The 20,000-nt window shown below is 45.3% G+C and overlaps 42 non-coding genes and 1 pseudogene across 42 annotated transcripts; all 43 read left to right on the top strand.

Annotated features, from left to right (window-relative positions):
* Nucleotides 1–5,940: 5,940 nt before the first annotated feature.
* Nucleotides 5,941–6,059, top strand: LOC133428597 (5S ribosomal RNA). Its single transcript, XR_009773600.1, has one exon. It is a non-coding gene; the product is annotated as a 5S ribosomal RNA (ribosomal RNA).
* A 557-nt stretch (nucleotides 6,060–6,616) lies between these two features.
* On the top strand, nucleotides 6,617–6,735 carry LOC133428474 (5S ribosomal RNA). Its single transcript, XR_009773484.1, has one exon. It is a non-coding gene; the product is annotated as a 5S ribosomal RNA (ribosomal RNA).
* A 217-nt stretch (nucleotides 6,736–6,952) lies between these two features.
* On the top strand, nucleotides 6,953–7,071 carry LOC133428386 (5S ribosomal RNA; annotated as a pseudogene).
* A 190-nt stretch (nucleotides 7,072–7,261) lies between these two features.
* LOC133428404 (5S ribosomal RNA) lies at nucleotides 7,262–7,380 on the top strand. The gene has a single exon (XR_009773416.1). It is a non-coding gene; the product is annotated as a 5S ribosomal RNA (ribosomal RNA).
* A 217-nt stretch (nucleotides 7,381–7,597) lies between these two features.
* On the top strand, nucleotides 7,598–7,716 carry LOC133428652 (5S ribosomal RNA). Its single transcript, XR_009773653.1, has one exon. It is a non-coding gene; the product is annotated as a 5S ribosomal RNA (ribosomal RNA).
* Nucleotides 7,717–7,914: 198 nt separating this feature from the next.
* LOC133428810 (5S ribosomal RNA) lies at nucleotides 7,915–8,033 on the top strand. The gene has a single exon (XR_009773803.1). It is a non-coding gene; the product is annotated as a 5S ribosomal RNA (ribosomal RNA).
* A 198-nt stretch (nucleotides 8,034–8,231) lies between these two features.
* Nucleotides 8,232–8,350, top strand: LOC133428797 (5S ribosomal RNA). The gene has a single exon (XR_009773791.1). It is a non-coding gene; the product is annotated as a 5S ribosomal RNA (ribosomal RNA).
* A 199-nt stretch (nucleotides 8,351–8,549) lies between these two features.
* LOC133428705 (5S ribosomal RNA) lies at nucleotides 8,550–8,668 on the top strand. The gene has a single exon (XR_009773705.1). It is a non-coding gene; the product is annotated as a 5S ribosomal RNA (ribosomal RNA).
* A 216-nt stretch (nucleotides 8,669–8,884) lies between these two features.
* LOC133428577 (5S ribosomal RNA) lies at nucleotides 8,885–9,003 on the top strand. Its single transcript, XR_009773582.1, has one exon. It is a non-coding gene; the product is annotated as a 5S ribosomal RNA (ribosomal RNA).
* A 198-nt stretch (nucleotides 9,004–9,201) lies between these two features.
* LOC133428811 (5S ribosomal RNA) lies at nucleotides 9,202–9,320 on the top strand. Its single transcript, XR_009773804.1, has one exon. It is a non-coding gene; the product is annotated as a 5S ribosomal RNA (ribosomal RNA).
* A 198-nt stretch (nucleotides 9,321–9,518) lies between these two features.
* LOC133428798 (5S ribosomal RNA) lies at nucleotides 9,519–9,637 on the top strand. Its single transcript, XR_009773792.1, has one exon. It is a non-coding gene; the product is annotated as a 5S ribosomal RNA (ribosomal RNA).
* A 199-nt stretch (nucleotides 9,638–9,836) lies between these two features.
* LOC133428717 (5S ribosomal RNA) lies at nucleotides 9,837–9,955 on the top strand. The gene has a single exon (XR_009773716.1). It is a non-coding gene; the product is annotated as a 5S ribosomal RNA (ribosomal RNA).
* Nucleotides 9,956–10,171: 216 nt separating this feature from the next.
* Nucleotides 10,172–10,290, top strand: LOC133428589 (5S ribosomal RNA). Its single transcript, XR_009773593.1, has one exon. It is a non-coding gene; the product is annotated as a 5S ribosomal RNA (ribosomal RNA).
* Nucleotides 10,291–10,489: 199 nt separating this feature from the next.
* On the top strand, nucleotides 10,490–10,608 carry LOC133428617 (5S ribosomal RNA). Its single transcript, XR_009773619.1, has one exon. It is a non-coding gene; the product is annotated as a 5S ribosomal RNA (ribosomal RNA).
* Nucleotides 10,609–10,807: 199 nt separating this feature from the next.
* On the top strand, nucleotides 10,808–10,926 carry LOC133428653 (5S ribosomal RNA). Its single transcript, XR_009773654.1, has one exon. It is a non-coding gene; the product is annotated as a 5S ribosomal RNA (ribosomal RNA).
* Nucleotides 10,927–11,143: 217 nt separating this feature from the next.
* LOC133428774 (5S ribosomal RNA) lies at nucleotides 11,144–11,262 on the top strand. Its single transcript, XR_009773769.1, has one exon. It is a non-coding gene; the product is annotated as a 5S ribosomal RNA (ribosomal RNA).
* Nucleotides 11,263–11,479: 217 nt separating this feature from the next.
* LOC133428879 (5S ribosomal RNA) lies at nucleotides 11,480–11,598 on the top strand. Its single transcript, XR_009773868.1, has one exon. It is a non-coding gene; the product is annotated as a 5S ribosomal RNA (ribosomal RNA).
* A 199-nt stretch (nucleotides 11,599–11,797) lies between these two features.
* LOC133428578 (5S ribosomal RNA) lies at nucleotides 11,798–11,916 on the top strand. The gene has a single exon (XR_009773583.1). It is a non-coding gene; the product is annotated as a 5S ribosomal RNA (ribosomal RNA).
* A 217-nt stretch (nucleotides 11,917–12,133) lies between these two features.
* On the top strand, nucleotides 12,134–12,252 carry LOC133428728 (5S ribosomal RNA). The gene has a single exon (XR_009773727.1). It is a non-coding gene; the product is annotated as a 5S ribosomal RNA (ribosomal RNA).
* Nucleotides 12,253–12,451: 199 nt separating this feature from the next.
* Nucleotides 12,452–12,570, top strand: LOC133428552 (5S ribosomal RNA). Its single transcript, XR_009773558.1, has one exon. It is a non-coding gene; the product is annotated as a 5S ribosomal RNA (ribosomal RNA).
* A 217-nt stretch (nucleotides 12,571–12,787) lies between these two features.
* Nucleotides 12,788–12,906, top strand: LOC133428766 (5S ribosomal RNA). Its single transcript, XR_009773762.1, has one exon. It is a non-coding gene; the product is annotated as a 5S ribosomal RNA (ribosomal RNA).
* A 199-nt stretch (nucleotides 12,907–13,105) lies between these two features.
* LOC133428699 (5S ribosomal RNA) lies at nucleotides 13,106–13,224 on the top strand. Its single transcript, XR_009773699.1, has one exon. It is a non-coding gene; the product is annotated as a 5S ribosomal RNA (ribosomal RNA).
* Nucleotides 13,225–13,424: 200 nt separating this feature from the next.
* LOC133428584 (5S ribosomal RNA) lies at nucleotides 13,425–13,543 on the top strand. Its single transcript, XR_009773588.1, has one exon. It is a non-coding gene; the product is annotated as a 5S ribosomal RNA (ribosomal RNA).
* Nucleotides 13,544–13,742: 199 nt separating this feature from the next.
* On the top strand, nucleotides 13,743–13,861 carry LOC133428480 (5S ribosomal RNA). Its single transcript, XR_009773490.1, has one exon. It is a non-coding gene; the product is annotated as a 5S ribosomal RNA (ribosomal RNA).
* Nucleotides 13,862–14,060: 199 nt separating this feature from the next.
* Nucleotides 14,061–14,179, top strand: LOC133428741 (5S ribosomal RNA). Its single transcript, XR_009773739.1, has one exon. It is a non-coding gene; the product is annotated as a 5S ribosomal RNA (ribosomal RNA).
* A 199-nt stretch (nucleotides 14,180–14,378) lies between these two features.
* Nucleotides 14,379–14,497, top strand: LOC133428444 (5S ribosomal RNA). The gene has a single exon (XR_009773455.1). It is a non-coding gene; the product is annotated as a 5S ribosomal RNA (ribosomal RNA).
* Nucleotides 14,498–14,714: 217 nt separating this feature from the next.
* On the top strand, nucleotides 14,715–14,833 carry LOC133428767 (5S ribosomal RNA). The gene has a single exon (XR_009773763.1). It is a non-coding gene; the product is annotated as a 5S ribosomal RNA (ribosomal RNA).
* Nucleotides 14,834–15,032: 199 nt separating this feature from the next.
* LOC133428700 (5S ribosomal RNA) lies at nucleotides 15,033–15,151 on the top strand. The gene has a single exon (XR_009773700.1). It is a non-coding gene; the product is annotated as a 5S ribosomal RNA (ribosomal RNA).
* Nucleotides 15,152–15,351: 200 nt separating this feature from the next.
* LOC133428752 (5S ribosomal RNA) lies at nucleotides 15,352–15,470 on the top strand. The gene has a single exon (XR_009773750.1). It is a non-coding gene; the product is annotated as a 5S ribosomal RNA (ribosomal RNA).
* A 217-nt stretch (nucleotides 15,471–15,687) lies between these two features.
* LOC133428490 (5S ribosomal RNA) lies at nucleotides 15,688–15,806 on the top strand. Its single transcript, XR_009773500.1, has one exon. It is a non-coding gene; the product is annotated as a 5S ribosomal RNA (ribosomal RNA).
* Nucleotides 15,807–16,005: 199 nt separating this feature from the next.
* LOC133428768 (5S ribosomal RNA) lies at nucleotides 16,006–16,124 on the top strand. Its single transcript, XR_009773764.1, has one exon. It is a non-coding gene; the product is annotated as a 5S ribosomal RNA (ribosomal RNA).
* A 199-nt stretch (nucleotides 16,125–16,323) lies between these two features.
* Nucleotides 16,324–16,442, top strand: LOC133428481 (5S ribosomal RNA). Its single transcript, XR_009773491.1, has one exon. It is a non-coding gene; the product is annotated as a 5S ribosomal RNA (ribosomal RNA).
* A 199-nt stretch (nucleotides 16,443–16,641) lies between these two features.
* On the top strand, nucleotides 16,642–16,760 carry LOC133428563 (5S ribosomal RNA). The gene has a single exon (XR_009773569.1). It is a non-coding gene; the product is annotated as a 5S ribosomal RNA (ribosomal RNA).
* A 199-nt stretch (nucleotides 16,761–16,959) lies between these two features.
* Nucleotides 16,960–17,078, top strand: LOC133428765 (5S ribosomal RNA). Its single transcript, XR_009773761.1, has one exon. It is a non-coding gene; the product is annotated as a 5S ribosomal RNA (ribosomal RNA).
* Nucleotides 17,079–17,294: 216 nt separating this feature from the next.
* Nucleotides 17,295–17,413, top strand: LOC133428591 (5S ribosomal RNA). Its single transcript, XR_009773595.1, has one exon. It is a non-coding gene; the product is annotated as a 5S ribosomal RNA (ribosomal RNA).
* Nucleotides 17,414–17,610: 197 nt separating this feature from the next.
* Nucleotides 17,611–17,729, top strand: LOC133428658 (5S ribosomal RNA). The gene has a single exon (XR_009773658.1). It is a non-coding gene; the product is annotated as a 5S ribosomal RNA (ribosomal RNA).
* A 199-nt stretch (nucleotides 17,730–17,928) lies between these two features.
* LOC133428908 (5S ribosomal RNA) lies at nucleotides 17,929–18,047 on the top strand. The gene has a single exon (XR_009773896.1). It is a non-coding gene; the product is annotated as a 5S ribosomal RNA (ribosomal RNA).
* A 217-nt stretch (nucleotides 18,048–18,264) lies between these two features.
* LOC133428655 (5S ribosomal RNA) lies at nucleotides 18,265–18,383 on the top strand. Its single transcript, XR_009773655.1, has one exon. It is a non-coding gene; the product is annotated as a 5S ribosomal RNA (ribosomal RNA).
* Nucleotides 18,384–18,581: 198 nt separating this feature from the next.
* Nucleotides 18,582–18,700, top strand: LOC133428813 (5S ribosomal RNA). Its single transcript, XR_009773806.1, has one exon. It is a non-coding gene; the product is annotated as a 5S ribosomal RNA (ribosomal RNA).
* Nucleotides 18,701–18,898: 198 nt separating this feature from the next.
* LOC133428799 (5S ribosomal RNA) lies at nucleotides 18,899–19,017 on the top strand. Its single transcript, XR_009773793.1, has one exon. It is a non-coding gene; the product is annotated as a 5S ribosomal RNA (ribosomal RNA).
* A 199-nt stretch (nucleotides 19,018–19,216) lies between these two features.
* Nucleotides 19,217–19,335, top strand: LOC133428777 (5S ribosomal RNA). Its single transcript, XR_009773772.1, has one exon. It is a non-coding gene; the product is annotated as a 5S ribosomal RNA (ribosomal RNA).
* Nucleotides 19,336–19,551: 216 nt separating this feature from the next.
* Nucleotides 19,552–19,670, top strand: LOC133428601 (5S ribosomal RNA). The gene has a single exon (XR_009773604.1). It is a non-coding gene; the product is annotated as a 5S ribosomal RNA (ribosomal RNA).
* Nucleotides 19,671–19,868: 198 nt separating this feature from the next.
* On the top strand, nucleotides 19,869–19,987 carry LOC133428814 (5S ribosomal RNA). The gene has a single exon (XR_009773807.1). It is a non-coding gene; the product is annotated as a 5S ribosomal RNA (ribosomal RNA).
* The last annotated feature ends 13 nt before the right edge of the window (nucleotides 19,988–20,000 follow it).

Genomic DNA, 20,000 nt, shown 5'->3' on the forward strand with positions numbered 1-20,000 from the left:
TAAAACATAAAAAAAACAAATTAAGGAGATGAAAAGAAAATTAAGGGAGGGGGGGGTCAGTCGGTGGGTAGAGTCTTCAACGCGGTAAAGTGGTCTATGAAAGATTGCCATTTGCGAACGAATTTAGCTGCGTTGCCTTTTAAAGAGTATCTCACCTTCTCCAATTTAAGAAAAAACATAACATCACTAAGCCAAATAGAAATAGACAGGGACTTGGGGGATTTCCATAGAAGTAAGATACGACGTCTTGCTAAAAGGGATGTGAAAGCCAATACTTCTGACTGTGTGGGGCTGATATGTGAGGAGTCAACAGTGAGTCCGAATATTGTTAAGAGAGGGGCCATAACAACTTTTTTACCTAGAACTTTAGACATGATCACAGAATAATCACTCCAAAATTTCTGTAACCTAGGACAGGAGAAAAACATATGACTTAAATTGCATGGAGAACCCTGGCATCTGTCGCATAGGTCTGCAACATTCGGATATATTTCCGATAATCGGGATTTTGATAGGTGGGCTCTATGCAGCACCTTAAATTGAATAAGTTCAAATCTAGCGCAAGGCGTGCTAGATCGTATGCTACGGATAGCTTTATCCCACAGCTCCCCTGTGAAGTCAAGGCCCAACTCTCGTCCCCAACCCTCCCGAGCTTTATCTACAGAATGATCATCAAATGTCATACACAGTGTATATATCTTAGATATCAGAGATTTTTGACTGAGTTTCATTGTTAGAAGATCATCCCACGGTTGGTTAGCAGGAAGGGAAGGGAAGCATGGAAACAGAGCAGAGGCGCAGTGTCGAAGCTGGAAGTAGCGAAACAAATGGGAGGCAGGCAAATTGAACTTTGACCTCAGATCTGAAAATGTGGAAAAGATACCATCCTTATATAGATCCCTGAAGTGCTTAATGCCCCGGTTGTACCAAATCATAAAAGTGGTGTCTATTAGTGATGGAGGGAACAGATGATTCTTAGTAACAGGTGTATAGATGGATGGAGAAGCAAATTTAAAGTGGCGCCTAAACTGTGACCAAATCTTAAGGGAGGAAAGCACCACAGGGCTATTTGTAAACTTAGAGGGATTCAATGGTAAAGAGGAGGAGAATAGGGCCGTTACAGAGGATGAAGAGAGTGACTGAGCCTCCAATCTGCACCATAATAACTCAGGAGACTGAAGCCAATAAATTAGTTTGTGAATATGCGCTGACCAATAGTAAAGCATAAAGTTTGGTAGTGCTAGACCCCCATTAAATTTAAATTTTTGGAGAAGCGAATACCTCACTCTGGGTGTCTTACCGGCCCATAAAAAGTTGGAAACAATTTGGTCAAGTGATTTAAAAAAAGATTTTGGTAGAAATAAAGGAGTGCATTGGAACAAAAAAAGAAATTTAGGCAATACAGTCATTTTCACTGTGTTAATTCTTCCTATCAGCGACAGTGGTAGGGAGTTCCACCTCTGTAAGTCCGCCTTCACTCGAGTTACCAGTGAGGAAAAATTAGCGGTGAAAAGAGAGGGCAGAGTGCGGGTCACATTAATCCCTAAGTATCTAAAGCCCGACGGGCTGAGTTTAAAGGGGATATCAGATTGTTTGAGTTGTAAAGCAGAGGAGTTTATGGGGAAGCATTCACACTTGTGAAGATTGACCTTATAGCCGGAGAAGGATCCATAATTCTTCAACAGAGATAATATTGGTGCGATGCTGGTTAAAGGGTCAGATACATATAAAAGGAGGTCGTCTGCATAAAGTGACAATTTAAGTTCCACATTGGACCTAGAGACTCCGCGAAATAGAGGAAGAGTTCTTAAAGCAATTGAAAGTGGTTCGACGGATAGAGCGAATAGCAAAGGGGAGAGAGGGCAGCCCTGTCTCGTGCCACGTGATAATGTAAAATAAGTGGAGTAGTTGTCATTGGTGGGAATGCTGGCCTGAGGGGAAGTGTAAAGAAGTCTAATCCACGATATAAACCTGTGTCCAAATCCGAATTTATGAAGTGTTGCAAAAAGATAGTTAAATTCGACATGATCAAAAGCTTTCTCAGCATCAATTGCGATAACAACTTCAGGGAGTGGAGAAGAATCTTTAGAGAGAATCACATTAAGAAGTGTACGAACATTATAGAAGAGCTGGCGTCCCTTGATGAAACCATTCTGCTCCTCAGATATGATGCTAGGAAGGATCTTATCAAGACAAATTGCTAGTGCTTTGGCTAAAATTTTGACATCTACATTCAGTAAGGACAAGGGCCTATAAGAAGTGCATGATTCAGGGTCTTTGTCCTTCTTCAAAAGGAGGGCAATAGACGCCTGCATTAAAGAGGGAGGCAATGAGCCATGATCAAGGGACTCATTGTACATTGAAAGTAAAAGGGGGGCTAATTTGTCTTTGAATTTTTTGAAAAACTCAGCTCCGAACCCATCGGGACCAGGGGCCTTGTTGCTTTGCGTAGCTTCAATGGCGGCGGCAATTTCTTGCAAGCTGAAAGGAGCATCGAGGCCATTAGCCACATCCAAATTAATAGTAGGGACAGTGATATTATCAAGAAAGGAGGTCATTTCTGCTGTGTCAAGTGGAGATTCTGACTCATAGAGAGAGGAGTAGTATGATTTAAAAATTGTGTTGATGGCAATTCGATCGGTGGTAAGTGTGCCATTAGAATCTCTAATGCTGGGAATCAGTCTCGACGTTGCTTGCCTTTTTAATTGGTGAGCCAATAACCTGCTTGGTTTATCGCCGTGTTCATAATAGTTGGCATGAGCGCGTAATAGGAGCCGTTCAGAATCAGCTGTCGCTATAAGATCGAATTTTGACTGCAAATCAAGCCGTTGTTTCAGTAAACTCGGACTCGGGTTAACTGAGTTTAGTCTGTCTGTGTCCTGAATTTTAGATGTGAGCTCCTGTAATTTAGCCCTGCGGATTTTACTGGCGTATGCTGAATAAGAAATAATCTGTCCTCGCAAATATGCTTTGAGTGATTCCCATACTAGCGAAAAACTGGTAGAATCTGTTTTGTTTAATGCATTGAAATCATCTATTGAAGCAGATATAGAGACATTAAATGCATCGTCGGATAAAAGCAATGGATTAAACCTCCAGGGAGAAGAAAAACGGGGGCGCTCAGACCATGTTATATTCAAAGTTAGAGGGGCGTGATCCGAAATAACAATTGGGTGGTATACGACAGAAGTAACTTTGGGGAGAAGAGAGCCATCAACAAAAAAATAGTCAATACGTGAATATGACTGATGTACTTGTGAAAAAAAAGAGAATTCCTTATCTCCAGGATGTGAGACCCTCCACGGATCAACAAGCCCGTTCTTGACTGTAAAATCGGTAATAGATTTTGACATAGAGGATTGAGTCAAAGTACGAGGATTCGAACGGTCCAAAGAAGGATTAATAACACAATTCAGATCACCGCCCAGTATTGTAATATGCGTATTTAAGAAAGGGAGGTTGCCAAACAGCCTATCCGTAAAATTGGGGTCATCAAAATTAGGGGCATATATATTCACCAACAATACAGGGTTACAGTATAGAGTGCCCGCAACAATAAGATATCTACCATTCTTATCGGATATTGTCCTGGAGACGGAGAAATTGACTCTTTTGTTGATCAAAATTGCTACTCCTCTAGACCTAGAATCAAAATTTGAATGAAAAATATCACCCACCCAAGCTCGTTTGAGTCTGCAATTATCTTTATTTCGCAAATGAGTTTCCTGAAGGAAAGCTATGTCAGTGTCCAAGCGTTTCAAATGTGAAAAAATCTTTGATCGCTTAATTGGATTATTCACACCTTTCACATTCCAGCTAGTGAATGTAATGTTTGATCCAGTATCAAGCTTGCGCAGATTACGATCGTTCATAGGCATTCTCTGAGAGAAAATAAGACCGACTCACCCACCACCAGAGGAGATATAAGGAAAAGAGGTAAAAGGGAAAACCAAAACAAACAAAACTCAGGAGTATATACATACCTACAGAGACAAAAAGCCAACATCCCATAACCCCCGCCCACCCACCCAGCGCACATTAGATGATCCCATCCCCAAACGATGGAAACAGCCGTGCTGGCTTCAAAGGAAGCCATTCTCGAAAAGAGATGCTTTCGACTATAAAGCTAAATACAAAAACAAAATTAGCTCCTGCAGAGTTAAACCCTTAAAAAAAAAAATAAATAAAATATGAGGCATATGAAACCATCAATCTAAGCCATTCTGACGATCGCTGTCTTGTCAGGGTAACAACAAACGTAAATTAGGGAGATCTTTGGCCTATAGAACAATAATATATACATATATGCACTCACACACCCACACAGACACGCACACACATGCACACAATTTAAGCAAAGACAGGGGTGCGTGCATATTTTCTTATCAAGGCATCATACCAGAGAAATGATTAGGCCATCAATTTAAAACAGTGTTGTTCCCATTGATAGTTAGAAGAGAAAAGAAAAAAAAAAAAATAAATAAATAAAAAATAAAAAATAAAAAATTACGACATAAAGTCCCATTTTCTGAATTGACTCAGTCACTCACCCCGGGCCAGAGTCCCGCACGGACATCAAGCTGGATAAGTCGTCCCAGAAAACTAGCTGGTAGTCACTTTTTTTATTTTCCTGATGAATGCCAGGGCTTCATCTGGCGACGTGAAGTCACGTTGCTGGCCATCATGGGTTACACGCAGCCGGGCGGGATACAGCAATCCATACCGGACTCCTTCAATCTCCCGCAGCTGACGGCGCACGTCATTAAAGGCAGCGCGCGCCCGCGCTGTCTTGGCTGTGTGATCCGGGAACACGGAGATGCTCATACCCCGGACTTTGATCTGCTGCCGCTCTCTCGCCTTTCTCAGGATGTCAGCGCAGTCGGTGTAATAATGCAGCCTGGCCACTATTGCGCGGGGCCGCTCCCCGGGCTTCGGTCTCGGCATGAGGGTGCGGTGGGCTCTGTCCACCACCGGCTCAGCGTCGAGGGAGAAGGCTTCCGCCAATAGCCTGGAAACACCGGCTGCAGATGAAGAGTCAGGATCCTCCTCCGGGACGCCAATAATCTGTACGTTCTGCCGACGAGACCTTGACTCCAAATCCTCGCATCTGTCCTCCAGCCTCACATATTCTTTCGACAAGTGATCCACTTTTTTCTGGAGAGCAACGATGTCGTCTGAGCAGCTTGAGACGGACAGCTCCATCCCAGCGACCGTGGTCGCGAGACCCGCGACGTCCGCCTTCATGGAGGAAATACTGCCAGAAAGATCGGCTTTAAGAGAAAGCAGCTCGGACTTAATGGACGTTAAATTATCGGTAAGTGCTGCCTGAAGCTCTGACCGAAATATAGCTGCAACATCATTGCGGAGAGCGGAGAGGAGTTCGGTTTTAAGCCGGCTGAACTCCGCAGCTGGAACCTGCGCAGCGCAGGTGCTCTCCGGAGGAGGGGAATCACCGCGGGGCGAGGAGACGGCATGAGCAGCAGGCCGCGGGTTAGCTGGAGGGTTATTCCCCGCTTTGAAGGACTTTGGAGGCATTTCCGTGGTAAGTTGTCGAAGTAACCGCGTTGAAAATAATTTAGTTAAAACCAAAGCCGTGGGAGTGATGCAAAAAGTGCCTATAAATGTTGAATTAAAATTAACCCTGCAGGAGCTCCGCTAATCACGTCTCACCCCATGTACAGCTAAGCCGGAAGCAGCGCCTGGGAATACCAGGTGCTGTAAGCTTTTTCAACCAGCAGAGAACGCTCTCGCTTAATCTACCCACACATATTTCAACGTGGTAACAGCGACAGCTCACGTCCTAAAGTGTTTTGCACATGGTTAAGGCACTTTAACTCCAACAAATAAGCGCTTCTAAATTATTATCACCAACAAATCATGACTTATATTATATGACTTATCTTCAACTCCATATAAGAGGTATTTCAAGCTGCAGCTTCAGCTTACGGCCATACCAGCCTAGATGCGCCCGATCTCGTCTGATCTCGGAAGCTAAGCAGGGTCGGGCCTGGTTAGTACTTGGATGGGAGACCGCCTGGGAATACCAGGTGCTGTAAGCTTTTTCAACCAGCAGAGGGCTCTCGCTTAATCTACCTACACATATTTTCAACGTGGTAACAGCGACAGCTCACGTCCTAAAGTGTTTTGCACATGGTTAAGGCACTTTAACTCCAACAAATAAAACCAACAAATCAATGACTTATATTCTATGACTTATCTTCAACTCCATATAATAATAATAATAATAATGACTTGGATTTATATAGCGCCCTTCAAGGCACCCAGAGCGCTTTACATAGATCATTATTCATTCATACACATTCTCTCTGGTGGTGGTAAGCTACAATTTGTAGCCACAGCTGCCCTGGGGCAGACTGACGGAAGCGTGGCTGCCATATCGCGCCAAACGGCCCCTCCGACCACCACCAACATTCATACACATTCAAACGCATTCACACGGGGCAAGGTGGGTAAGGTGTCTTGCCCAAGGACACTACGACAGCAAACTGGGACAGAGCGGGATTCGAACCGCCGACCTTCCGATCATTGGACGACCCGCTCTGCCACCTGAGCTACTGCCGCCCCAATATAAGAGGTATTTCAAGCTGCAGCTTCTGCTTACGGCCATACCAGCCTGGATGCGCCCGATCTCGTCTGATCTCGGAAGCTAAGCAGGGTCGGGCCTGGTTAGTACTTGGATGGGAGACCGCTTGGGAATACCAGGTGCTGTAAGCTTTTTCAACCAGCAGAGAACGCTCTTGCTTAATCTACCCACACATATTTCAACGTGGTAACAGCGACAGCTCACGTCCTAAAGTGTTTTGCACATAATTAAGGCACCTTAACTCCAACAAATAAGCGCTTCTAAATTATTATCACCAACAAATCAATGACATATATTCTATGACTTATCTTCAACTCCATATAAGATGTATTTCAAGCTGCAGCTTCTGCTTACGGCCATACCAGCCTGGATGCGCCTGATCTCGTCTGATCTCGGAAGCTAAGCAGGGTCGGGCCTGGTTAGTACTTCGATGGGAGACTGCCTGGGAATACCAGGTGCTGAAAAAGCTTTTTCAACCAGCAGAGAACGCTCTCGCTTAATCTACCCACACATATTTCAACGTGGTAACAGCGACCGCTCACGTCCTAAAGTGTTTTGCACATAGTTACTCCAACAAATAAAACCAACAAATCAATGACTTATATTCTATGACTTATCTTCAACTCCATATAAGAGGTATTTCAAGCTGCAGCTTCTGCTTACGGCCATACCAGCCTGGATGCGCCCGATCTCATCTGATCTCGGAAGCTAAGCAGGGTCGGGCCTGGTTAGTACTTGGATGGGAGACCGCCTGGGAATACCAGGTGCTGTAAGCTTTTTCAACCAGCAGAGAACGCTCTTGCTTAATCTACCCACACATATTTCAACGTGGTAACAGCGACAGCTCACGTCCTAAAGTGTTTTGCACATAGTTAAGGCACCTTAACTCCAACAAATAAGCGCTTCTAAATTATTAACACCAACAAATCAATGACTTATATGCTATGACTTATCTTCAACTCCATATAAGAGGTATTTCAAGCTGCAGCTTCTGCTTACGGCCATACCAGCCTTGATGCGCCCGATCTCGTCTGATCTTGGAAGCTAAGCAGGGTAGGGCCTGGTTAGTACTTGGATGGGAGACCGCCTGGGAATACCAGGTGCTGTAAGCTTTTTCAACCAGCAGAGAACGCTCTCGCTTAATCTAGCCACACATATTTCAACGTGGAAACAGCGACAGCTCACGTACTAAAGTGTTTTGCACATGGTTAAGGCACTTTAACTCCAACAAATAAAACCAACAGATCAATGACTTATATTCTATGTTTATCTTCAACTCCATATAAGAGGTATTTCAAGCTGCAGCTTCTGCTTACGGCCATACCAGCCTGGATGCGCCCGGTCTCGTCTAATCTCGGAAGCTAAGCAGGGTCGGGCCTGGTTAGTACTTGGATGGGAGACCGCTTGGGAATACCAGGTGCTGTAAGCTTTTTCAACCAGCAGAGAACGCTCTCGCTTAATCTAGCCACACATATTTCAACGCGGTAACAGCGACAGCTCACGTCCTAAAGTGTTTTGCACATGGTTAAGGCACTTTAACTCCAACAAATAAAACCAACAGATCAATGACTTATATTCTATGTTTATCTTCAACTCCATATAAGAGGTATTTCAAGCTGCAGCTTCTGCTTACGGCCATACCAGCCTGGATGCGCCCGGTCTCGTCTAATCTCGGAAGCTAAGCAGGGTCGGGCCTGGTTAGTACTTGGATGGGAGACCGCCTGGGAATACCAGGTGCTGTAAGCTTTTTCAACCTGCAGAGAGCGCTCTCGCTTAATCTACCCACACATATTTCAACGTGGTAACAGCGACAGCTCACGTCCTAAAGTTTTTTGCACATGGTTAAGGCACTTTAACTCCAACAAATAAAACCAACAGATCAATGACTTATATTCTATGACTTATCTTCAACTCCATATAAGAGGTATTTCAAGCTGCAGCTTCTGCTTACGGCCATACCAGCCTGGATGCGCCCGATCTCGTCTGATCTCGGAAGCTAAGCAGGGTCGGGCCTGGTTAGTACTTGGATGGGAGACCGCCTGGGAATACCAGGTGCTGTAAGCTTTTTCAACCTGCAGAGAGCGCTCTCGCTTAATCTACCCACACATATTTCAACGTGGTAACAGCGACAGCTCACGTCCTAAAGTGTTTTGCACATGGTTAAGGCACTTTAACTCCAACAAATAAGCGCTTCTAAATTATTATCACCAACAAATCAATGACTTGTATTATATACTTATCTTCAACTCCATATAAGAAGTATTTCAAGCTGGAGCTTCAGCTTACGGCCATACCAGCCTGGATGCGCCCGATCTCGTCTGATCTCGGAAGCTAAGCAGGATCGGGCCTGGTTAGTACTTGGATGGGAGACCGCCTGGGAATACCAGGTGCTGTAAGCTTTTTCAACCAGCAGAGAGCGCTCTCGCTTAATCTACCCACACATATTTCAACGTGGTAACAGTGACAGCTCACGTCCTAAAGTGTTTTCCACATGGTTAAGGCACTTTAACTCCAACAAATAAAACCAACAGATCAATGACTTATATTCTATGTTTATCTTCAACTCCATATAAGAGGTATTTCAAGCTGCAGCTTCTGCTTACGGCCATACCAGCCTGGATGCGCCCGGTCTCGTCTAATCTCGGAAGCTAAGCAGGGTCGGGCCTGGTTAGTACTTGGATGGGAGACCGCTTGGGAATACCAGGTGCTGTAAGCTTTTTCAACCAGCAGAGAACGCTCTCGCTTAATCTAGCCACACATATTTCAACGCGGTAACAGCGACAGCTCACGTCCTAAAGTGTTTTGCACATGGTTAAGGCACTTTAACTCCAACAAATAAAACCAACAGATCAATGACTTATATTCTATGTTTATCTTCAACTCCATATAAGAGGTATTTCAAGCTGCAGCTTCTGCTTACGGCCATACCAGCCTGGATGCGCCCGGTCTCGTCTAATCTCGGAAGCTAAGCAGGGTCGGGCCTGGTTAGTACTTGGATGGGAGACCGCCTGGGAATACCAGGTGCTGTAAGCTTTTTCAACCTGCAGAGAGCGCTCTCGCTTAATCTACCCACACATATTTCAACGTGGTAACAGCGACAGCTCACGTCCTAAAGTGTTTTGCACATGGTTAAGGCACTTTAACTCCAACAAATAAAACCAACAGATCAATGACTTATATTCTATGACTTATCTTCAACTCCATATAAGAGGTATTTCAAGCTGCAGCTTCTGCTTACGGCCATACCAGCCTGGATGCGCCCGATCTCGTCTGATCTCGGAAGCTAAGCAGGGTCGGGCCTGGTTAGTACTTGGATGGGAGACCGCCTGGGAATACCAGGTGCTGTAAGCTTTTTCAACCTGCAGAGAGCGCTCTCGCTTAATCTACCCACACATATTTCAACGTGGTAACAGCGACAGCTCACGTCCTAAAGTGTTTTGCACATGGTTAAGGCACTTTAACTCCAACAAATAAGCGCTTCTAAATTATTATCACCAACAAATCAATGACTTGTATTATATACTTATCTTCAACTCCATATAAGAAGTATTTCAAGCTGGAGCTTCAGCTTACGGCCATACCAGCCTGGATGCGCCCGATCTCGTCTGATCTCGGAAGCTAAGCAGGATCGGGCCTGGTTAGTACTTGGATGGGAGACCGCCTGGGAATACCAGGTGCTGTAAGCTTTTTCAACCAGCAGAGAGCGCTCTCGCTTAATCTACCCACACATATTTCAACGTGGTAACAGCGACAGCTCACGTCCTAAAGTGTTTTTCACATGGTTAAGGCACTTTAACTCCAACAAATAAAACCAACAGATCAATGACTTATATTCTATGACTTATCTTCAACTCCATATAAGAGGTATTTCAAGCTGCAGCTTCTGCTTTCGGCCATACCAGCCTGGATGCGCCCGATCTCGTCTGATCTCGGAAGCTAAGCAGGGTTGGGCCTGGTTAGTACTTGGATGGGAGACCGCCTGGGAATACCAGGTGCTGTAAGTTTTTTCAACCTGCAGAGAGCGGTCTCGCTTAATCTACCCACACATATTTCAACGTGGTAACAGCGACAGCTCCCGTCCTAAAGTGTTTTGCACATGGTTAAGGCACTTTAACTCCAACAAATAAAACCAACAAATCAATGACTTATATGCTATGACTTATCTTCAACTCCATATAAGAGGTATTTCAAGCTGCAGCTTCTGCTTACGGCCATACCAGCCTTGATGCGCCCGATCTCGTCTGATCTTGGAAGCTAAGCAGGGTAGGGCCTGGTTAGTACTTGGATGGGAGACCGCCTGGGAATACCAGGTGCTGTAAGCTTTTTCAACCAGCAGAGAACGCTCTCGCTTAATCTAGCCACACATATTTCAACGTGGTAACAGCGACAGCTCACGTCCTAAAGTGTTTTGCACATGGTTAAGGCACTTTAACTCCAACAAATAAGCGCTTCTAAATTATTATCACCAACAAATCAATGACTTATATTATATGACTTATCTTCAACTCCATATAAGAGGTATTTCAAGCTGCAGCTTCTGCTTACGGCCATACCAGCCTGGATGCGCCTGATCTCGTCTGATCTCGGAAGCTAAGCAGGGTCGGGCCTGGTTAATACTTGGATGGGAGACCGCCTGGGAATACCAGGTGCTGTAAGCATTTTCAACCAGCAGAGAGCGCTCTCGCTTAATCTACCCACACATATTTCAACGTGGTAACAGCGACAGCTCACGTCCAAAAGTGTTTTTCACATGGTTAAAGCACTTTAACTCCAACAAATAAGCGCTTCTAAATTAATATCACCAACAAATCAATGACTTATATTATATGACTTATCTTCAACTCCATATAAGAGGTATTTCAAGCAGCAGCTTCTGCTTACGGCCATACCAGCCTGGATGCGCCCGATCTCGTCTGATCTCGGAAGCTAAGCAGGGTCGGGAATGGTTAGTACTTGGATGGGAGACCGCCTGGGAATACCAGGTGCTGTAAGCATTTTCAACCAGCAGAAAGCGCTCTCGCTTAATCTACCCACACATATTTCAACGTGGTAACAGCGACAGCTCACGTCCTAAAGTGTTTTGCACATGGTTAAGGCACTTTAACTCCAACAAATAAAACCAAAAAATCAATGACTTATATTCTATGACTTATCTTCAACTCCATATAAGAGGTATTTCAAGCTGCAGCTTCTGCTTACGGCCATACCAGCCTGGATGCGCCCGATCTCGTCTGATCTTGGAAGCTAAGCAGGGTCGGGCCTGGTTAGTACTTGGATGGGAGACCGCCTGGGAATACCAGGTGCTGTAAGCTTTTTCAACCAGCAGAGAACCCTCTAGCTTAATCTACCCACACATATTTCAACGTGGTAACAGCGACAGCTCACGTCCTAAAGTGTTTTGCACATGGTTAAGGCACTTTAACTCCAACAAATAAGAGCTTCTAAATTATTATCACCAACAAATCAATGACTTGTATTATATGACTTATCTTCAACTCCATATAAGAAGTATTTCAAGCTGCAGCTTCAGCTTACGGCCATACCAGCCTGGATGCGCCCGATCTCGTCTGATCTCGGAAGCTAAGCAGGGTCGGGCCTGGTTAGTACTTGGATGGGAGACCGCCTGGGAATACCAGGTGCTGTAAGCTTTTTCAACCAGCAGAGAGTGCTCTCGCTTAATCTACCCACACATATTTCAACGTGGTAACAGCGACAGCTCACGTCCTAAAGTGTTTTGCACATGGTTAAGGCACTTTAACTCCAACAAATAAAACCAACAAATCAATGACTTATATTCTATGACTTATCTTCAACTCCATATAAGAGGTATTTCAAGCTGCAGCTTCTGCTTACGGCCATACCAGCCTGGATGCGCCCGATCTCGTCTGATCTCGGGAGCTAAGCAGGGTCGGGCCTGGTTAGTACTTGGATGGGAGACCGCCTGGGAATACCAGGTGCTGTAAGCTTTTTCAACCAGCAGAGAACGCTCTCGCTTAATCTACCCACACATATTTCAACGTGGTAACAGCGACAGCTCACGTCCTAAAGTGTTTTGCACATAGTTAAGGCACCTTAACTCCAACAAATAAGCGCTTCTAAATTATTATCACCAACAAATCAATGACATATATTCTATGACTTATCTTCAACTCCATATAAGAAGTATTTCAAGCTGCAGCTTCTGCTTACGGCCATACCAGCCTGGATGCGCCTGATCTCGTCTGATCTCGGAAGCTAAGCAGGGTCGGGCCTGGTTAGTACTTGGATGGGAGACTGCCTGGGAGTACCAGGTGCTGTAAGCTTTTTCAACCAGCAGAGAACGCTCTCGCTTAATCTAGCCACACATATTTCAACGTGGTAACTGCGACAGCTCACGTCCTAAAGTGTTTTGCACATGGTTAAGGCACTTTAACTCCAACAAATAAAACCAACAGATCAATGACTTATATTCTATGACTTATCTTCAACTCCATATAAGAGGTATTTCAAGCTGCAGCTTCTACTTACGGCCATACCAGCCTGGATGCGCCCGGTCTCGTCTGATCTCGGAAGCTAAGCAGGGTCGGGCCTGGTTAGTACTTGGATGGGAGACCGCCTGGGAATACCAGGTGCTGTAAGCTTTTTCAACCTGCAGTAGAGGGCTCTCGCTTAATCTACCGACACATATTTCAACGTGGTAACAGCGACAGCTCACGTCCTAAAGTGTTTTGCACATGGTTAAGGCACTTTAACTCCAACAAATAAAACCAACAGATCAATGACTTATATTCTATGACTTATCCTCAACTCCATATAAGAGGTATTTCAAGCTACAGCTTCTGCTTACGGCCATACCAGCCTGGATGCGCCCGATCTCGTCTGATCTCGGAAGCTAAGCAGGGTCGGGCCTGGTTAGTACTTGGATGGGAGACCGCCTGGGAATAGCAGGTGCTGTAAGCTTTTTCAACCTGCAGAGAGCGCTCTCGCTTAATCTACCCACACATATTTCAACGTGGTAACAGCGACAGCTCACGTCCTAAAGGGTTTTGCACATGGTTAAGGCGCTTTAACTCCAACAAATAAAACCAACAAATCAATGACTTATATTCTATGACTTATCTTCAACTCCATATAAGAGGTATTTCAAGCTGCAGCTTCAGCTTACGGCCATACCAGCCTGGATGCGCCCGATCTCGTCTGATCTCGGAAGCTAAGCAGGGTCGGGCCTGGTTAGTACTTGGATGGGAGACCGCCTGGGAATATCAGGTGCTGTAAGCCTTTTCAACCAGCAGAGAGCGCTCTCGCTTAATCTACCCACACATATTTCAAAGTGGTAACAGCGACAGCTCACGTCCTAAAGTGTTTTGCACATGGTTAAGGCACTTTAACTCCAACAAATAAAACCAACAAATCAATGACTTATATTCTATGACTTATCTTCAACTCCATATAAGAGGTATTTCAAGCTACAGCTTCTGCTTACGGCCATACCAGCCTGGATGCGCCCGATCTCGTCTGATCTCGGAAGCTAAGCAGGGTCGGGCCTGGTTAGTACTTGGATGGGAGACCGCCTGGGAATACCAGGTGCTGTAAGCTTTTTCAACCTGCAGAGAGTGCTCTCGCTTAATCTACCCACACATATTTCAACGTGGTAACAGCGACAGCTCACGTCCTAAAGGGTTTTGCACATGGTTAAGGCACTTTAACTCCAACAAATAAAACCAACAAATCAATGACTTATATGCTATGACTTATTTTCAACTCCATATAAGAGGTATTTCAAGCTGCAGCTTCTGCTTACAGCCATACCAGCCTGGATGCGCCCGATCTCGTCTGATCTCGGAAGCTAAGCAGGGTCGGGCCTGGTTAGTACTTGGATGGGAGACCGCCTGGGAATACCAGGTGCTGTAAGCTTTTTCAACCAGCAGAGAGCGCTCTCGCTTAATCTACCCACACATATTTCAACGTGGTAACAGCGACAGCTCACGTCCTAAAGGGTTTTTCACATGGTTAAGGCACTTTAACTCCAACAAATATGCGCTTCTAAATTATTATCACCAACAAATCAATGACTTATATTCTATGACTTATCTTCAACTCCATATCAGAGGTATTTCAAGCTGCAGCTTCTGCTTACGGCCATACCAGCCTGGATGCGCCTGATCTCGTCTGATCTCGGAAGCTAAGCAGGGTCGGGCCTGGTTAGTACTTGGATGGGAGACTGCCTGGGAGTACCAGGTGCTGTAAGCTTTTTCAACCAGCAGAGAACGCTCTCGCTTAATCTAGCCACACATATTTCAACGTGGTAACTGCGACAGCTCACGTCCTAAAGTGTTTTGCACATGGTTAAGGCACTTTAACTCCAACAAATAAAACCAACAGATCAATGACTTATATTCTATGACTTATCTTCAACTCCATATAAGAGGTATTTCAAGCTGCAGCTTCTACTTACGGCCATACCAGCCTGGATGCGCCCGGTCTCGTCTGATCTCGGAAGCTAAGCAGGGTCGGGCCTGGTTAGTACTTGGATGGGAGACCGCCTGGGAATACCAGGTGCTGTAAGCTTTTTCAACCTGCAGTAGAGCGCTCTCGCTTAATCTACCGACACATATTTCAACGTGGTAACAGCGACAGCTCACGTCCTAAAGTGTTTTGCACATGGTTAAGGCACTTTAACTCCAACAAATAAAACCAACAGATCAATGACTTATATTCTATGACTTATCCTCAACTCCATATAAGAGGTATTTCAAGCTACAGCTTCTGCTTACGGCCATACCAGCCTGGATGCGCCCGATCTCGTCTGATCTCGGAAGCTAAGCAGGGTCGGGCCTGGTTAGTACTTGGATGGGAGACCGCCTGGGAATACCAGGTGCTGTAAGCTTTTTCAACCAGCAGAGAGCGCTCTCGCTTAATCTACCCACACATATTTCAACGTGGTAACAGCGACAGCTCACGTCCTAAAGGGTTTTTCACATGGTTAAGGCACTTTAACTCCAACAAATATGCGCTTCTAAATTATTATCACCAACAAATCAATGACTTATATTATATGACTTATCTTCAACTCCATATAAGAGGTATTTCAAGCTGCAGCTTCAGCTTACGGCCATACCAGCCTGGATGCGCCCGATCTCGTCTGATCTCGGAAGCTAAGCAGGGTCGGGCCTGGTTAGTACTTGGATGGGAGACCACCTGGGAATATCAGGTGCTGTAAGCTTTTTCAACCAGCAGAGAGCGCTCTCGCTTAATCTACCCACACATATTTCAAAGTGGTAACAGCGACAGCTCACGTCCTAAAGTGTTTTGCACATGGTTAAGGCACTTTAACTCCAACAAATAAAACCAACAAATCAATGACTTATATTCTATGACTTATCTTCAACTCCATATCAGAGGTATTTCAAGCTGCAGCTTCTGCTTACGGCCATACCAGCCTGGATGCGCCTGATCTCGTCTGATCTCGGAAGCTAAGCAGGGTCGGGCCTGGTTAGTACTTGGATGGGAGACTGCCTGGGAGTACCAGGTGCTGTAAGCTTTTTCAACCAGCAGAGAACGCTCTCGCTTAATCTAGCCACACATATTTCAACGTGGTAACTGCGACAGCTCACGTCCTAAAGGGTTTTGCACATGGTTAAGGCGCTTTAACTCCAACAAATAAAACCAACAAATCAATGACTTATATTCTATGACTTATCTTCAACTCCATATAAGAGGTATTTCAAGCTGCAGCTTCAGCTTACGGCCATACCAGCCTGGATGCGCCCGATCTCGTCTGATCTCGGAAGCTAAGCAGGGTCGGGCCTGGTTAGTACTTGGATGGGAGACCGCCTGGGAATATCAGGTGCTGTAAGCCTTTTCAACCAGCAGAGAGCGCTCTCGCTTAATCTACCCACACATATTTCAAAGTGGTAACAGCGACAGCTCACGTCCTAAAGTGTTTTGCACATGGTTAAGGCACTTTAACTCCAACAAATAAAACCAACAAATCAATGACTTATATTCTATGACTTATCTTCAACTCCATATCAGAGGTATTTCAAGCTGCAGCTTCTGCTTACGGCCATACCAGCCTGGATGCGCCCGATCTCGTCTGATCTCGGAAGCTAAGCAGGGTCGGGCCTGGTTAGTATTTGGATGGGAGACCGCCTGGGAATACCAGGTGCTGTAAGCTTTTTCAACCAGCAGAGAGCGCTCTCGCTTAATCTACCCACACATATTTCAACGTGGTAACAGCGACAGCTCACGTCCTAAAGTGTTTTGCACATGGTTAAGGCACTTTAACTCCAACAAATAAAACCAACAGATCAATGACTTATATTCTATGACTTATCTTCAACTCCATATAAGAGGTATTTCAAGCTACAGCTTCTGCTTACGGCCATACCAGCCTGGATGCGCCCGATCTCGTCTGATCTCGGAAGCTAAGCAGGGTCGGGCCTGGTTAGTACTTGGATGGGAGACCGCCTGGGAATACCAGGTGCTGTAAGCTTTTTCAACCAGCAGAGAGCGCTCTCGCTTAATCTACCCACACAAATTTCAACGTGGTAACAGCGACAGCTCACGTCCTAAAGGGTTTTGCACATGGTTAAGGCACTTTAACTCCAACAAATAAGCGCTTCTAAATTATTATCACCAACAAATCAATGACTTATATTATATGACTATCTTCAACTCCATATAAGAGGTATTTCAAGCTGCAGCTTCAGCTCACGGCCATACCAGCCTGGATGCGCCCGATCTCGTCTGATCTCGGAAGCTAAGCAGGGTCGGGCCTGGTTAGTACTTGGATGGGAGACCGCCTGGGAATACCAGGTGCTGTAAGCTTTTTCAACCTGCAGAGAGCGCTCTCGCTTAATCTACCCACACATTTTAACGTGGTAACAGCGACAGCTCACGTCCTAAAGTGTTTTGCACATGCTTAAGGCACCTTAACTCCAACAAATAAAACCAACAGATCAATGACTTATATTCTATGACTTATCTTCAACTCCATATAAGAGGTATTTCAAGCTGCAGCTTCTGCTTACGGCCATACCAGCCTGGATGCGCCCGATCTAGTCTGATCTCGGAAGCTAAGCAGGGTCGGGCCTGGTTAGTACTTGGATGGGAGACCGCCTGGGAATACCAGGTGCTGTAAGCTTTTTCAACCAGCAGAGAACGCTCTCGCTTAATCTACCCACACATATTTCAACGTGGTAACAGCGACAGCTCACGTCCTAAAGTGTTTTGCACATGGTTAAGGCACTTTAACTCCGACAAATAAAACCAACAAATCAATGACTTATATTCTATGACTTATCTTCAACTCCATATAAGAGGTATTTCAAGCTGCAGCTTCTGCTTACGGCCATACCAGCCTGGATGCGCCCGATCTCGTCTGATCTCGGAAGCTAAGCATGGTCGGGCCTGGTTAGTACTTGGATGGGAGACCGCCTGGGTTTACCAGGTGCTGTAAGCATTTTCAACCAGCAGAGAGCGCTCTCACTTAATCTACCCACACATATTTCAACGTGGTAACAGCGACAGCTCACGTCCTAAAGTGTTTTGCACATAGTTAAGGCACCTTAACTCCAACAAATAAGCGCTTCTAAATTATTAACACCAACAAATCAATGACTTATATGCTATGACTTATCTTCAACTCCATATAAGAGGTATTTCAAGCTGCAGCTTCTGCTTACGGCCATACCAGCCTTGATGCGCCCGATCTCGTCTGATCTTGGAAGCTAAGCAGGGTAGGGCCTGGTTAGTACTTGGATGGGAGACCGCCTGGGAATACCAGGTGCTGTAAGCTTTTTCAACCAGCAGAGAACGCTCTCGCTTAATCTAGCCACACATATTTCAACGTGGAAACAGCGACAGCTCACGTACTAAAGTGTTTTGCACATGGTTAAGGCACTTTAACTCCAACAAATAAAACCAACAGATCAATGACTTATATTCTATGTTTATCTTCAACTCCATATAAGAGGTATTTCAAGCTGCAGCTTCTGCTTACGGCCATACCAGCCTGGATGCGCCCGGTCTCGTCTAATCTCGGAAGCTAAGCAGGGTCGGGCCTGGTTAGTACTTGGATGGGAGACCGCTTGGGAATACCAGGTGCTGTAAGCTTTTTCAACCAGCAGAGAACGCTCTCGCTTAATCTAGCCACACATATTTCAACGCGGTAACAGCGACAGCTCACGTCCTAAAGTGTTTTGCACATGGTTAAGGCACTTTAACTCCAACAAATAAAACCAACAGATCAATGACTTATATTCTATGTTTATCTTCAACTCCATATAAGAGGTATTTCAAGCTGCAGCTTCTGCTTACGGCCATACCAGCCTGGATGCGCCCGGTCTCGTCTAATCTCGGAAGCTAAGCAGGGTCGGGCCTGGTTAGTACTTGGATGGGAGACCGCCTGGGAATACCAGGTGCTGTAAGCTTTTTCAACCTGCAGAGAGCGCTCTCGCTTAATCTACCCACACATATTTCAACGTGGTAACAGCGACAGCTCACGTCCTAAAGTGTTTTGCACATGGTTAAGGCACTTTAACTCCAACAAATAAAACCAACAGATCAATGACTTATATTCTATGACTTATCTTCAACTCCATATAAGAGGTATTTCAAGCTGCAGCTTCTGCTTACGGCCATACCAGCCTGGATGCGCCCGATCTCGTCTGATCTCGGAAGCTAAGCAGGGTCGGGCCTGGTTAGTACTTGGATGGGAGACCGCCTGGGAATACCAGGTGCTGTAAGCTTTTTCAACCTGCAGAGAGCGCTCTCGCTTAATCTACCCACACATATTTCAACGTGGTAACAGCGACAGCTCACGTCCTAAAGTGTTTTGCACATGGTTAAGGCACTTTAACTCCAACAAATAAGCGCTTCTAAATTATTATCACCAACAAATCAATGACTTGTATTATATACTTATCTTCAACTCCATATAAGAAGTATTTCAAGCTGGAGCTTCAGCTTACGGCCATACCAGCCTGGATGCGCCCGATCTCGTCTGATCTCGGAAGCTAAGCAGGATCGGGCCTGGTTAGTACTTGGATGGGAGACCGCCTGGGAATACCAGGTGCTGTAAGCTTTTTCAACCAGCAGAGAGCGCTCTCGCTTAATCTACCCACACATATTTCAACGTGGTAACAGTGACAGCTCACGTCCTAAAGTGTTTTCCACATGGTTAAGGCACTTTAACTCCAACAAATAAAACCAACAGATCAATGACTTATATTCTATGTTTATCTTCAACTCCATATAAGAGGTATTTCAAGCTGCAGCTTCTGCTTACGGCCATACCAGCCTGGATGCGCCCGGTCTCGTCTAATCTCGGAAGCTAAGCAGGGTCGGGCCTGGTTAGTACTTGGATGGGAGACCGCTTGGGAATACCAGGTGCTGTAAGCTTTTTCAACCAGCA

This window comes from Cololabis saira, unplaced genomic scaffold (assembly GCF_033807715.1).
Source record: "Cololabis saira isolate AMF1-May2022 unplaced genomic scaffold, fColSai1.1 scf031, whole genome shotgun sequence".
Lineage (NCBI taxonomy): Eukaryota > Metazoa > Chordata > Actinopteri > Beloniformes > Belonidae > Cololabis > Cololabis saira.